Below are 14,239 nucleotides of genomic sequence, written 5' to 3' on the forward strand. Positions count from 1 at the left end.
AAGTAGCACACAGGAGTAAATTTCATTCAGATTTAGGGCTAGGCTGTGAGAAGGAAAAGCCACTGGATTAAAATATTATTTCGATGAGTACATTTAATATACACCACGATTTTTCATCATAACATGAACTAAGATGCATGTTATCTGAACACGCACCGCGAAATTTCACTCTATAGATGCATGTTGGTTGAACATGCACCATGCTTTGTGCATTCGTGACTGTTACAAGTGCGACTGGTTCAACATACACCTCAATATTAACATAAATATTCGTTGAACAAGCTTTCGTGTGTTCGTTGAACAAGAATTCGTGTGTTCGTTGAACAAGCATTCGTGTGTTCGTTGAACAAGCAATCTTGTGTTCGTTGAACAAGCAATCTTGTGTTCGTTGAACAAGCATTCGTGTGTTCGTTGAACAAGCAATCTTGTGTTCGTTGAACAAGCATTCTTGTGTTCGTTGAACAAGCTATCGTGTGTTCGTTGAACAAGCATTCTTGTGTTCATTGAACAAGCATTCGTGTGTTCGTTGAACAAGCTATCGTGTGTTCGTTGAACAAACTTTCGTGTGTTCGTTGAACAAGCATTCTTGTGTTCATTGAACAAGCTTTCGTGTGTTCGTTGAACAAGTTTTCGTGTGTTCGTTGAACAAGCATTCGTGTGTTCGTTGAACAAGCTATCGAGTGTTCGTTGAACAAGCTATCGTGTGTTCGTTGAACAAGCTATCGTGCGTTTGTTGAACAAGCTATCGAGTGTTCGTTGAACAAGCTATCGTGCGTTTGTTGAACAAGCTTTCGTGTGTTCGTTGAACAAGCTTTCGTGTGTTCGTTGAACAAGCATTCGTGTGTTCGTTGAACAAGCATTCGTGTGTTCGTTGAACACGCACCTCATGTGTTCATTGTACAAGCTATCGTGTGTTCGTTGAACAAGCTATCGTGTGTTCGTTGAACACGCACCTCATGTGTTCATTGTACAAGCTATCGTGTGTTCGTTGAACACGCACCTCGTGAACACACGGAACCGAACAGCGCGCCTGGTGCATTGCAGGGATGATCTTGCGACGCGTTAATCATCTCGCCAGAGGCTGCGTGGCGAGAATTGGATATTGCCTGTGAGGGACATTGCTGGGGCAGCATTAGTGGCGAGGATATTGCCTGTGAGGGACATTGCTGGGCAGCATTAGTGGCGAGGATATTGCCTGCGAGGGACATTGCTGGGGCAGCGTATGAGCGTCACGTGCTAATGGCGTAGTAGCATTAGTAGTCGATTTCATAACAATGTCCACACGAAAATGTTAGTTAATGAGGCTTTAAATCTGTGATGAGAATACTTGAAATTCAAAAAAGAAATAACTACAGTTTTCACGACGCAAAAATTATAAACTATACATGTTCTCATTGAAACTCAACTTATTTTTAATCTTCATAGCTTTTTCCTTTGGCACTATTTCCCGCTATTCATATCGGAGTCGGTAATTTAAGTTAAGTTACCTTCCTACGTACCAGTCGATGGACAAATCCAAAAACATCGAGGACAAATCCATGACTGAAATGCCATATAAATAAATAGCTACAGCGAATTATACAGCAATGGATAAGAATAGAAGAATAATTAGCACCGAATATTGCAGGTAATTTAATATTCAACTTTTTAAGGGGCAATTTTTATGGTAGCAGCTCCTGCAATTAAGAATGGTTTTATACTCTTAAATTTGAACTATGATATTGATATGAAATAAAAAAATTCACGCATACAATGTAAAGTTTTTAACTGTAAACGAGTAACTCTTTGCGGCCGCGTCATTCCAATTGTAATGCTGATCATCGCTTTGTGGGCCAAATAAGCATGGCAGTCCAATGAGTGCTGGAGGCCGGAACAGGCACAAGCAGCACGTACTCCATATTTCACTTTTAATTAAAAACATTGAAAACTTTTCATCATTGACTTTATTACAAAATATTTTAATATCTAGGGATTTTGCTCACAACATTTAAGTATCTCTTTCTGTTTTTTCTTCTCGTTGATGAAATTTAGATAAGAAAAATTGCGCGTAAAATGAGTTTCCGATATTGAAACTCGGCTCATGAAAATGCCTCATTGTTCATAGCTTGGCTTCCTACAAATCTGTGTTCTAATTGACCATTTATCCCGGTTGATTTCTGCTCCTCTTTCAGATAAGGAAAGTTTTAATCACTTTCTATTAAATTTTTTGTCTCGATTTTTCATTTCCATCTTTTTCTTATAGTTTTTTTTATTTTTCATGTACCGGTAATTTCTTTATAAGGATATTGTTTATTGTAATGTTTCATTGTTCCGGCTTCCCTCGACCTCGGCCACGCTACAAATTACTTGCTCAAGTTCTTTCACTCCACTCTCAATACATCGTTCGCTTCATTCTTCATTTATCATTTAATAAACTTTCCATTCATAATTCATTCCACTATCCATTTATAATTTTTTCCACTCTCCATGTATCCCTCACTACACTCTCCATTTATCATTCATCACATTCTCCATTTCGTTCACTCCACTCTCAATTTATCTTTCACTCCACTCTCAACTAATCGTTCACTCCACTATCAATTCATTATTCACTCCACACTCAATTAATTAAAGAACTTCTCAGCATTAACGAGTAAACATAATTAATGAACTTAATCGAGTAGTAATTACATTGCAATAGTAAAAGTTAAAGGCATATTCTTACAAATATCATGCCAGGAATTAGTAGGTAAGCAACTATATAATGTTTGGTTTTGAGCATTTAATCTCATATTAAGTAGGCATTTCATAGAGACGAATCCTAGCTGCAGCTTTTGATGATACGCAAGCTTGCATCGTTATGCAACTGACTATTGCGATTGTCAGCAACATGCTGACGCCCTCAGAAACATTCTGGTTGAAGGCTCCAGCAACATTCTGGTTGACAGCCCTGCAAGGCTGCAATATTTTGGTTGACAGCCTCAGCAACATTTTGGTTGACGGTCCATACAACATTCTGATGAGAATTCTGAGCCACACGAATTGATTAAACTTTGCGTCTGACCATAATTTTAACCAACGAAATTTGATAATTTTAATGTATTTTCGGCCTAATTAAAATTAACTTAAATTAAACGCCGACATTTCAGCTATTTAATTACGAAAGCGCGCCAGAAACATTTCCGACGGCTTTAGAATAAACTGGACACGATTCGGTGCAGTTAAGACGGAAACTTCGCATGGAAGCAGACTCTAAGCATCAACAAGTTGCGAGCGAAATGCTTAATTACCTCTACGCAAAGTGGCAATCGATGTGGCAATAGAAAACATCGCGACACTGAAAAGTAAATTTTCTTTATTTATATAAACATATAGAAATTAAAGAAGGCTTCATATCTATGGAAAATTTAAAGCGGAAAGAATTAAGGAGCTTGTTTTAAGACAGGATTATGAGCGATATTGCAGCACGGTTCACATGGATTACTGTTTCGTGTTTTTGCGTACAGAGTTCGAGGAAAAGATCTTAAGCCTGCGTCTCACAAACATGAATGCAATGCGTGTTTACTATACAGGAATCTAGAAACTCGTGTTTATTTTTGTTGGAAACGGAAATTCGCGACACGCGCCGACAAAATGAACATGAAAATTTCAGCTGAGCTTCTATTTAGTATAATCATCAGATCGCGCAGTGGAAAACTTTTCAGCCTGGATAGAAAATTTAGGCTCATCATCGTGGTTCAGATACTGAAATGGAGCTCGGTGCATGAAAAATAGCAATGAACGATACAAATGTCATATTCAAAACATATTGTGAAGGAAGTTTAAATTATTATTTTGTTGATATTCTTATTTCAAAGTATTCATTAAAGTTTATTTGGGTGCACGCTTGTAAGCGAAGTCATTCATGGATAATCACAACTTAATATCAATAAATATTTGTATTCCTGCAATATTTACTGTTGGCATTTGAATTCTTCGGTTATAATTTACCAGGTTACAGCAACACAAGGTAGTTAGTTAAATTCCAACATTTTCAGGTTCATATATATAGTTATTCCATCGGCTTCTTTTTACTGAAGAAAATAATCAAAATAATTGATTAAAGAAGAATTTACGGATGATTTGAAGATCGGCCATTCTCGTAAATAAAACCTTTAAATCATAAAGAGCAAACCATTCTTTATTTACTGTACTAAATCTGGATTAAGTGTCGATATACTTCCAGGTGTAAATGAAAGCAATTTAACGTTTTTCTGTAGTTATACATGTAACCTGTAGCGGTTGTCGCAACAGCGGTGCTCTCTGCATACAGCGCTGCATATAATATAGGCTCAAACATCGCAGCTGGCCTGCGCAGAGCTGATAACTCAATGGAAGCAGCTACGTTCGAGAAAGTGGAGCGGTCAGAGGTTGAGAGCGAGCAGAACAGATAAATTGTCAGTGAATTGAAATGGAGCTAAATCAAGTTTTATTCATTCATGAACGTAATTTCTAACAAAAAATGAGATAAGCCGACACAGAAACTAGGTTTTTAGTGAACAGATAATCGTTAATGGACACCAGAGACGCTAGTTTGTCGACGAAGTTATTGTCTATTTACATGAGTTTTTTCTTGCAATTATAAAGCAAAAGACACCTTTGTACATCGGGAAAAAAATTATAACAGTATTAATTAATACTTGGTGTAAAAATTTACTTGAAATCATTCGAGGGAAGCAAAATATTGAGGAAAAAATGCTCAAACATTTTCGTGTACCGGGCCCAGAAATGAGCGTGAAGAGCAATTGCCCGCCATCATCGATATCCTTCAAAAGAATAATTTGCCATCGAGCTTTTTGAGAAGACCGTCCCAAAAGACTCGGGTAGAAAAAATCTGCAGTATCCATAACAATAAACTACAAGAAATACTAATCCATCGCAGGTTCCTCATCACACTATCTTCAAAACACAAGAAGACTTAGCAAAACACCAATTTTGATTATATTTTATAACATTAGTTTGTTATAGAATGCGGTATTGAATTCGCGTAATTTTCAACCTTGTGGCCTACCACCTTACATATATTTACATATACAATCAGCCCTGCACTGTTCATTCAGTCCCAATTGAAACTTTCCAGAACACATGTTATCGTGTAGATGGAACACATTTTTTATTGCTGACCATTCACTTAAATCGAAGAAAAACTTCACAAGATATCTCATGCAAATATACAGTATTAATTTTTTATGAAGCCTGAAACTATGTTTATTTCTGGGTTGATGTAATATACAGACTTTCAGAACTAAAACGAAACGAACTCTTACCAAAGTTGCAATCCTGCGGCGCACGCGTACACCGCAAAATGTACGGCTGGTCGCTACGCCTCACTCTAAGATAATGGCTGAGCTTTAGATCCCAAAAAAACACGATGAATTCTACCTAAAAGTACTGAAACGTTTTATCAACTTTATTCCCAATGACTGCACCCTGCATTTCAGAAACAATAAAACCTTAGAAAAACAATGAATTCATCAGTAGGAGTCGTCAGAATTGCATCTTCATATTAAGAATATGAGTAAAAACAATGTATTCGAGCTTCATTAGGCATGTCGGTGAGTTATGCCTCTCGTTATATTTCAACAGACGCGACGTGTCAGCCACGGCAGTAGCTCTCGCCGCTGTCATGCGCCGGTAAAAATTTCACAGCAAACACAAGCGCTACACGCTGGCCACTCCGCGCCGTGCACAAGCCGACTAATTTGTAGTGCGGTATTAGCGCGTGGGGATTAGGGCGTGGGGATTAGGGAGTAGGGATTAGGGCGTGGGGATTAGGGCGTGGGGATTAGGGCGTGGGGATTAGGGCGTGGGGATTAGGGAGTAGGGATTAGGGCGTGGGGATTATGGCGTGGGGATTAGGGCGTGGGGATTAGGGCGTGGGGATTAGGGCGTGGGGATTAGGGCATAGGGATTAGGGCGTGGGGATTAGGGCGTGAGGATTAGGGCGTGGGGATTGGGGAGTAGGGATTAGAGCGTGGGGATTAGGGCGTGGGGATTAGGGCGTAGGGATTAGGGCGTGGGGACTAGGGAGTAGGGATTAGGGCGTGGGGATTAGGGCGTGGGGATTAGGGCGTGGGGATTAGGGCGTGGGGATTAGGGCGTGGGGATTAGGGCGTGGGGATTAGGGCGTGGGGATTAGCGCGTGGGGATTAGGGCGTGGGGATTAGGGCGTGGGGATTAGGGCGTAGAGATTAGGGCGTGGGATATTAGGGCGTGGGGATTAGGGCATGGGGATTAAGGCGTAGGGATTAGGGCGTGTGGATTAGAGCGTAGGGATTAGGGCGTAGGGATTAGGGCGTGGGGATTAGGGCGTGGGATTAGGGCGTAAGGATTCGGGCGTGGGGATTAGGACGTGTGGATTAGGGAGTGAGATTAGGGCAAAGGGATTAGGGCAAAGGGATTAGGGCAAAGGGATAAGGGCAAAGGGATTAGGGCGTAGGGATTAGAAAGTAGGGATTCGGGCGTAGGGATTAGGGCGCGTGGATTAGGGAGTGAGATGTGAGATTAGGGCAAAGGGATTAGGGCAAAGGGATAAGGGCGAAGGGATTAGGGCGTAGGGATTAGAAAGTAGGGATTCGGGCGTAGGGATTAGGGCGTAGGGATTAGGGCGTAGGGATTAGGGCGTGGGGATTAAGGCGTAGGGATTAGGACGTAGGGATTGGGGCGCGGGGATTAGGGCGAATGGATTTGGGGGCGAGGGTTTAAGGCGTGGGGATTCGGGCGTGGGGATTAGGGCGTGGGGATTATGGCGTGGGGTTTAGGGAGTAGGGATTAGGGCGAGGGAATTAGGGCGTGGGATTAGGGCATGGGGATTAGCGCGTGGGGATTAGGGCGTAGTATTGGGGCGTGGGGATAGGGTGAGGGGATCAGGGCGTGTGGATTAGGGACTGGGGATTAGAGCGAGATGAATAGGGCGTGGGGATTAGCGCGTGGGGATTAGGGCATAGTGATTGGGGCGTGGGGTAGGGTGAGGGGATCAGGGCGTGGAGATTAGAGCGTGGGGATTAGGGCGTAGAGACAGGGCGTAGGGATTAGGGCGTAGGGATTAAGGCGTAGGGATTAGGGCGTGGGGATTAGGGCGTAGGGATTAGGGCGTAGGGTTAGGGCGTAGGGATTAGGGCGTGGGGATTAGGGCGTAGGGATTAGGGCGTAGGGATTAGGGCGTGGGGATTCAGGCGTGGGGATTAGGGCATGGGGGTTAGGGCGAAGGGATTAGGGCGTGGGGATTAGAGCCTGATGATTAGGCTGCGGCAATTTAACTCAAGAGACTCTGGCTTGAGTGATGGCTTGAGCGTGTCGTGTATAATGGGAAGATATATTATTCTCGACAAAAATCAATTGAAAATCTTTGATCTTTGTATGCGTTAGCAATCGTTGCCTATTCTGTGCCTATTGTTATCTAAACATTATAGAGAAAGTGCGGGAAAAATGAAAAATCTTAGCACTAAGTCAATTTTAGTTCGCTTTGAATAAAATGAGGCAAGCGTTGAGCGGGAATTATAAGATATACATCCCGATATAAGACATAAATTATTGTAAAATATTTGGTCTAAATGAATAGCACGGTCTGTGCTAGTCACAACAAAGTAAAAAATTAGCAAAAATTAAAAAAAAAGTGAATTGTCTGGCAATATTCTAGAAGGGCAGGTGACCCTTGAAAGACCAAATCGCCAAATGATTCCATTATATTACTTGTAATGCGTAACTCACAATTGACTGCAAATCACAGTATATTCATACGAATTTAATTCCTGTACAATGTGTTCCGATTGAACAACATTGTTACTCAAGAATATCAAGGCAGACCCTCACCTTTTCCAACGTGCAAATGTGATAACACTTTTCAGCCAGCTGTGCAGCAGGGCCAAGAGACCACTTCAATGCACAGATAAAACTATAGCATTTTTGGTGTACCGCAACGCTTTGATGTGCGTCAGTTGGTCGCTAGTAAAATGTTCGATAAAATTCCCAGCGCTCGCAGTGAACGTAAGAATTATCCATAAAATAAAAAATTGCGCCATCGCACGCACATATCAAAAATCAAAAAGAACGCAAGCCTTTTACATCGCACGCACAAATGTGGCCAAAGTGTACTGAGGAAGAATACGGCCTATATTTGTAGCCATTTGGATCCCAATTGTGGGTCCGAGCGACCCATATCTGATGGTTCCCAGTTCGTGCGGTTTATGTGAGGATGAACCTCATAGATAATTGTGGGAAACATATAAAGTAGAAAATTCTGTATTGAGCAATTGAGCAAGATGTGTGTGTATGTATGACATGAACGCGAATGCCTGCAACGTATAATACGTGATGCTCAACCGTCATGAGCTTGTTTAAGTTCTAGGTTAGAGTGATCAAATAAATCAAAATCATGTAAAGGAACTTTCTAAAGTTCCTAGCTAGCCAAAATTAGAAAATGAGTTTTTTATGGCGCAGTGTACTTTATTTTCGTTGAATTCATTTATTTGGAAGGAATATGCGTCGATTAACCGATAATGCGTTCATGACGGCAGTAAACATCAACTCGAGAGTTCCTATATGGTGCACTTCAAAAGCCGTGAAAGTTGCACAACATTTTTGAGTTAATTCCAAGCAATGACCTGCGTGTCACACATTGAAAACAAAATCCAACTCATTGCAGAACGAACTGAGCGAGTATTTGTTATTACTCGTCGATTGTTATTACGTCATTTGATTGCTGATTGTCTCATTCAGTCAACTCTTGAAAATATTTTTCGTCTGCAACACAAGTCTTCGGCTCCAGAACCTGCAAATGGCGCATATATTCTGTCAGAGACGGTAAATTTTGTTTCTGAAATAAATTTGCGCAAATTGATACTAAGTTGCATAGGTTCGAATCATTCCAGCATCAAGCTGCGGGCTCTTTGGCCAAAACTAAACAACCATTCCAGTCCACTCAATGGGCTGGAAAATGCCCCGCTCTGAAATACTACGGCCTTCATGCAATTAATCGACTGCCAGCGGACGAGAGGGCAGCTGTGAAGTACGAGCGTTAATTATTGTAAGTATAATGAGGGTAAATGGTATAGAAAAACAGACCTTCGACGGTGAATCTAAAGTTGAGAGACATACATTATGTTTGAGTTAGTAAATTAAGTTGCCACATGTTTACTATTGCTTCACCTACTTAGCTATCTCGCACCGAAAGTTAAGATGACCATCACCAACGAGGACTCTATTGTTGAAAGTTTCTTAAATCAAAAATCTTTCATCACCCAAAAGGGGTGGAAGGTCTCAATGATCCAGCCCGCTGAAACTGGCTCGAAAGAAGCAGCGTCAGTATCTCAAAAAGGCGAAGTGACAAGGAGGGACAGGTGACAAGGAGGGACAGGTGACAAGGAGGGACAGGTGACAAGGAGGGACAGGTGACAAGGAGGGACAGGTGACAAGGAGGGACAGGAGAAGAGCAACAGAAACTAAGACACTCGAACAAGAGGTCGCTCACACGGGACGTCGGCCACCCGCACTAGAGAGATACAGAAGGGAAATGTAAGGAATCCTACCTACATAATAACTTAATGTGAAGAATCCTACCTACATAATAACTTAATGTAAGGAATCCTACCTACATCATAACTTAATGTAAGGAATCCTACCTACATCATAACTTAATGTAAGGAATCCTACCTACATCATAACTTAATGTAAGGAATCCTACCTACATAATAACTTAACCCCACAACTGAGACCCGCAGTCAGACACCCCGAGCTCAGCGGTGGGGCGCTCAGGAGCAATCTCTCTATGAGGCGAAATCCCATAGGACTTCTGACGAGCACAGACACGCTTCAGAAATCCCCCCTGATCGGATATTTTGTTTGAGGAAAAACAGACGTGGCTTAACCTTACTTGAAGCTCAAATGCCAAATTTGCGATATAGAATTCTTTATCCTTTGGAAATCATTTGTAGGCTCCTATATAACAAGATCCTACTTCTCATGCCGAGAACATATAGTAATTTTCCGCAACTGTGATTTCATTATCCTACAGGATATGAGGGTAATCCTAAGAATTTTCTCGCCTGGTGGCAGGAGTTTTAATGTGCACATCGCCAAAGATACCGCGGCGTCGAACTTTTTCTTAATGAAGCGACTTAACCCAAACGTGAGCTCATCACAAACCAAGCAGCTAGAAGTATGCTAGGGCACAATGATACGAGCGTGGCACTAAATACATAGTAACAATGATTTTTATTTACTGCTAAGTTTTGATCAATAAAGACACAACACACAACACAAGTAAACCCGGCGTCAAGTGCCTTAAAATTTTCAGTGTCTTGGGTTCATAATTTAAACAAAAGAGATTTCCAGGTTATATCTAGACTAGTTCAGTTTATTAATGCGCTCCAGAACAGCCCTTTATCATAAATAATATTTTTTCTTGACTTTTTTTGCTCTTAACTTAATTCTTGATTTGAATTTTAATCAATGAAATTATTTTGAAAATTTAATAGTATTATACTGCAACACGAACACAATTGTCTTGATGTTTCGGTCAGAAAGAAAAATTACCTGCATGTCTAATTACAGAAAATAAGACTATAATATAGCCCAAGTTCAATTCAAATAGCAATTTATTCTTCAAAACAAGACTTGAAAGTCAGGTCCGTACGGAAGTCAAAAGATAAAAACTCCATCAACGTTTCATATAAACTCTTTTGAAAAACTTCTTCAGTACGGAAAGCACCACCAAACCTCTCAAACCACCTCACGGACGTTCTTCATTGCCAAACTCTTAATAGTTAACGCGTATTTAAATAGGAATTTTTCCCATTTTCTTGCTCTTGTAAGCAGGTTAACACTAGGGAGCGCTGTAAGTTATTAAAATAATTCGTGCTAATCAATGAAAACTGAAAATCAGAGTTATCCTAACTTTTGAACTCGTCAAATAACAGAAGCAGGAAAGTAAAATCAACCGAGCTCAATTTCAAATTGGATTCAATGATGAACGGAGTCTCAATTAATTGTCAGACAAGTTCCAAACTTCTGTTCTGTAACGTAAACATTCGTCGAGGCAATTAAAGCAATATTTTTTTAGACAACAGAAGGATTCATTTCAGAACACGAATACATGCAGCAAAAAAAGTTTTTCACTACTGGCAGACTTTCTGCAGTCTATGATTGTATTGACAAAATTATTTGTCACTTGTTATGACTCAAAGAAAAGGAAGAATCTAGTTACGGCAACTGACTGACGACTGACCGTAGAAACATGAACACATAGGAACTCGAACTTCTAATAAAATTAATATCCTTATTCTATCCCAACAGGCCACACGTTATGCTTTAGGCAATTTGTAATAGCTGAGCTGCGTATACACTCACTACCATTCTCCGGTATGTATGTTCTTTAGACTTTTCTCATGCAGGTATTATTATAGATAAAAAGAATGTAACTCTAAAGAAAAAATACCTAATTTAAACATATCAAGAACGTATTGATATAGTTCTATTTAGAACAAACACATACTACACTTAGGGTAGTTTCTACGCATACACATCACTGCCTCAGTAATGATCAAATCCAGAAAAATTACTTTTAATTGATGGCTCCGGCGGTGAAGACATCATATTAATGACACGACATCAGCATTGCATCTTGAATGTCGACTTCTTGTGCTACTCGGAAGCGGGCGGAATGCTCGTCCGAAGCCCTCATCTCCAACAAATTTCTGTCGTTAATTGCATAGCTAGCGGTAAAACACTATTTCAAAAGCAGCCTTTTTTGCATATCCACGCGATAGTATCCTAGTTTGAAGTAATAAAGTTAGTGACGAAACTGAGGAGTTTTAATCGAAAACAGAGCGTAGATTTCAAATAGCGAGCACGCAAGTATGACTCCCAATTGCATATATTATCGAAACTATATTATTACATGACTTTATTCACAAGACAATGATGAAGATTTTAGATGCAGTTAATCCCATTTCCATAATAAATATAACCAGATAAAAAAATAAATTAAAAGAAAACTGAATAATATACGTAATATATATAATAAGATATAATATGAATAAATCAATACGCAGTGAAATTTGCTTTACTCAAACTGACAATTACGCAGAAGAAGCTCGAGGCACGCAGCGCCCGCGGCATGCATGTGTAGGACAAACTGTAATTGGCGGCGCTATCAAGACAAAGGCCGCCATAGATGCTGTTATTGCAGGGCAGCGAAGCATCCTACTGTTTGATCGCTAATGCAAGGACAATGAGCAAGATCAAATCTCGGTGCAGATGAACAGATTAGCATTAAATTCAGGGATGAAATGTGATGAGATGATGATCTGCTTGCGTAATTTATTTACACAGAAATCGCACACCGAGAGCGGAAGATAAAAACTTGCATATCAAGTCGTGACACGTTCACAATTGTGACGCGACACAATCAAAATCGTGACGCAAATATAATCTTTTAATTTACTCACAAAAAAATAATTAAACTTAGTTGCTGAACATGCAACAGAATGTTTATCGGAGCGACAATAATCGGGCCGTTTCCTCAAAGTGGAAACGGCCCGATTTGCATGCCGCAAGTCGGCGGCATGCCATGTTAACTAGGTACTCAGGATTTTTTAAGACAAAACAAAATACGAATCAAAAAGATTCAGTTTCGAACTCACACAATCTAATGACCATTGAAGATATGATTATGTGTTACAAATATGATAATGAAGTTACGTATCTCTGAAAAACGCACTTCACTAGTCAATTGTTAAGTTACAACAATCAAAAATCTTACCAAAATAGCATTGAAATTTTCCCTGAAGAATCTTCGCACAGCCAAACTTGCGGTGGCAAACCTGGTAACAACTTGGGTTCTGTTCTGCTCTCTATTAATTGTTAGAGCAAATTGAGTTAATTTAACTTCATTTTCAAGCGTCAACACTGCTAAGAGAAAAGTCGATTCGAAAATTTGTTGTATCTTACTTTGAAGGAAGTTTACGATAATCAGCCTACGGTGATACCGTCAACAACCACCAAACTACGACCCATGATGACAAAACGCAACTGCTTTGCTCAACAACGAGCTACGAACGTTATCTCGTTTACGTGTCAATCTTACTATTATTTATTGTGATACTTTTGTTGTATAAAGCGACTATTCATAAGTCATAAATTCACAATATATAATACACTTTTCGTATGTGGCACGGACAAATTTGGCTGAAAATTCAGAGCAATTTGAGAAAATTATAAAGAAGTATTGTTAAAAGTTCATTTATTAAAACAGAAACAATTTCTCCTAATCAAAATTGTACATTATTGCACGAGATCATTGATCATCATTCAATGCTAAGTTGCTAACACGAAATTTTATCTTACCAGTAATCCAGTTGCACTTCCTCAGTCAAACCACCACTACAGACGCAGGGCAGAGCAAACGGTAAGAACCATACTCTTCGATGGCTAAAGCAACACTGCGGATCACGGAGACGGAGCTTTGTAACAATTCATTCAAATGCCGTCCGGTTGTAAAGAACGGTTGGAGAAAAAATAATTAACATACGGAGAAGAAACAAAAATCCTCAATAATTTACAATTACAAAACATGATGCTTAGAAGGTAATTTATACCAATAACTTTTGCAGTTTTGTTCATTTTAGAGTCGAATCGAGAATCAGTACGAAGTAATTTTGTTGATGCTAACATTTAATTGCCATCAAGATGGATCATAATAGATGGCATTTTCCAACTGGGAAACTCGATAAATAAAATATTATTTAATTTCGAATTCAACTGGATATAACGGTGATGTATACCCTACAATACAATTTTTAGAACTCATTTTCATACGAGGTTTATTTAGATGTAGTTATCCTTCAAATATCTTCTTTGAATAAAAATTTATTTTGACGAGTAACCATATTATTTATTCCGTTGCAGACTACAACTCAAATTTTGATCCGAAATTCTTTCCAGTAACTGAAAGAGGTACTCAGCTGATGCATATTGAATAGACTGAATGGTTCAAAAAGTATCCAATACATAGTAAACAAATTTACTCAATAATTGGTTATATGACCTTTAGAAGCCAAAACTGCTTCTAACCGAGTGGCATATTTTTTCGCAAGATTAAAACATATGCTTATGGAAATTTTAGCCCACTCTTCCTTGCATATTTCTTTAAATTGGATAAGATTTCTTGAATCTCTCTCCTGCATCCTCAATTTCATTTACCGACACAAATTTCCAATCGGAT

The 14,239-nt window shown here is 39.6% G+C and overlaps 1 protein-coding gene across 1 annotated transcript in view; it reads right to left on the reverse strand.

Annotated features, from left to right (window-relative positions):
* The window catches only part of LOC108673098 (nucleolin), a 90,862-nt gene extending 77,426 nt beyond the window's left edge, over window positions 1-13,436 (reverse strand). The window contains exon 1 of the mRNA XM_047879899.1: window positions 13,363-13,436. The gene's annotated coding sequence lies outside the window, so the exon portion shown is untranslated. The remainder of the gene's footprint in view (window positions 1-13,362) is intronic.
* Between the last annotated feature and the right edge of the window lie 803 nt (window positions 13,437-14,239).

Source organism: Hyalella azteca, unplaced genomic scaffold, assembly GCF_000764305.2.
Source record: "Hyalella azteca isolate HAZT.00-mixed unplaced genomic scaffold, Hazt_2.0.2 contig4152, whole genome shotgun sequence".
Taxonomy (NCBI): Eukaryota; Metazoa; Arthropoda; class Malacostraca; order Amphipoda; family Hyalellidae; genus Hyalella; species Hyalella azteca.